This window comes from Etheostoma spectabile, chromosome 5, assembly GCF_008692095.1.
Source record: "Etheostoma spectabile isolate EspeVRDwgs_2016 chromosome 5, UIUC_Espe_1.0, whole genome shotgun sequence".
Taxonomy (NCBI): domain Eukaryota; kingdom Metazoa; phylum Chordata; class Actinopteri; order Perciformes; family Percidae; genus Etheostoma; species Etheostoma spectabile.
Window position 1 is genome coordinate 14,924,084 of NC_045737.1, and position 1,723 is coordinate 14,925,806.

Genomic DNA, 1,723 nt, shown 5'->3' on the forward strand with positions numbered 1-1,723 from the left:
TGCAAAATGGGACAAACTGACCAACACATATTTAAAAGATCGATACTTGGCGCCTGTGTATCGATACAGTATTGCCACTGAAAATATCGCTTTACTATGCTGTATTGATTTTTTCACCCACCCCTACCAACTGCTAAGTCAGGTCTCCCAGCTAACCCCTCAAGTTCCTAATATGTCTGTCGTCAGTTCTTCATCTCTCTCTGATCCTCAGCTTCCAGTCCCTCAAGCTGTCTCCTCGGACATGACGGCGTCTCCGTTCCCTGTTACGTCACCAGAGCCATTCACTGCAGAGGTGAACAATTGCGGTGGATTCTTGCTACAGTGCGGATTAATTTTTCAACAAAGACCACTGTCATTCTCCACGGAGGCTTCTAAGGTACATCGAGGGAGAGCGCTGGTGTGGGCTGAGGCTCTAATCAAACAACTGGATTAACCTCTGCTGATTTTTCTACTAAGTTGAGAACTAACTTAAGTAACTGTTTTAGTCGGGTGGTGGCTCCCCTCACTAGACTCACGTCCCCCAAAACCCTGTCCAATGGTCCCCTGAAGCTGAACAGGCTGTTTGTGTGCTTAACATGAAAAAAAAAAACACTTTTGTTGTCCCTATCTCAATTTTTTGTTGCTTTTCAAAATAAAAAGTATTACGTTTTTTTGGCTTTGTAGAAAACATAAACAGATTTCCCTACCATTAGTTATTTGTAGTTATTTATGAGTTCTCACTAAAATAATATTTGTTTTATTGTCACAACAGAACATGAAAATATATTAAAGTTCTGATAAATAAAATATATACTTAAGATATGAAATTTAAAGTCGTTTGAAAAAAAAAAAAACACATTGACAACGCAACTATGCAACGCCAACACTCATAACATTGTTGACCGTCCTTTTTTATTTTTTAAATATTCAGCCAACCAGGACCTAGAAGCATGCCTTCATTGTGTTGCTGCTCAGCGTCCGTCCTCCTGGGCCATCATCTGCCTCCTCCTCCATCCACTGGCCATCACCGTGGATAGAGGATGCCCACAACTCCCTGACCCCCTCCACCACAGACTTCTCACCTTTCGAGGTAGCCCTGGGATACCAACCCTGCCTTGTTTCCTGCTCAGGAGAGGGTATTTGCTGTTCCCTTGGTTCAGGAGAACCTAAAGTAAAGTTTAGAGCAACGCCCAGGAAGCTCTTCTCAACGAAGCGAAACTCACCACCGGCTCCAGATTGTTGCACCTATCAGTGTGGTAACTTGGCTTCCAGTTGAACTTTGTGCCACTTTAGTCTTAGTGTTATGTTTCTCGTGCTTTTGGTAACGTCTTGTTTTCCCTGTCCAGACCTACGCCTCCAGACCTGTTGCCGTGGCTTGCTGGTCCCCCTGCTCATCACACTCAAACCCTCCTTCCTTCCCGTTTGGATTCCAAAAAGAAAGTTTGGATACACCACTGCCGGCCTTCCTCAGCCCCTATCCAGCTCGGAGTCATCCTACATTGTGTTTTCTGTCCTTGGTTGCTATAAGTACAGAAGTTACATTAAAACGTTTTTGAATTGTTACTCTGTGTCCGTGTATGTTTCTCTGTGTTCTGGGTCAGAACCTCTGCCTTTACCCTCATGTTGTCCTCGGGGGAAATTATCCAGTTGTCCTATATAAAAAAAAAATATTGAAGTGGTTTCCAAATAGTATTAAGTAAAAGTTGGCATATTCCAGTCTGTGATTATTGATCAACAACCATTA

General features: G+C 43.1%; 1 long non-coding RNA gene across 1 annotated transcript in view; it reads left to right on the forward strand.

The window, feature by feature from the left end:
- LOC116690332 (uncharacterized) overlaps nucleotides 1-1,496 on the forward strand; it is a 3,028-nt gene extending 1,532 nt beyond the window's left edge. Inside the window, exons 2-4 of the long non-coding RNA XR_004332231.1 lie at nucleotides 212-376; nucleotides 911-1,235; nucleotides 1,326-1,496. This is a non-coding gene — a long non-coding RNA (uncharacterized LOC116690332). The remainder of the gene's footprint in view (nucleotides 1-211; nucleotides 377-910; nucleotides 1,236-1,325) is intronic.
- Nucleotides 1,497-1,723: the final 227 nt, after the last annotated feature.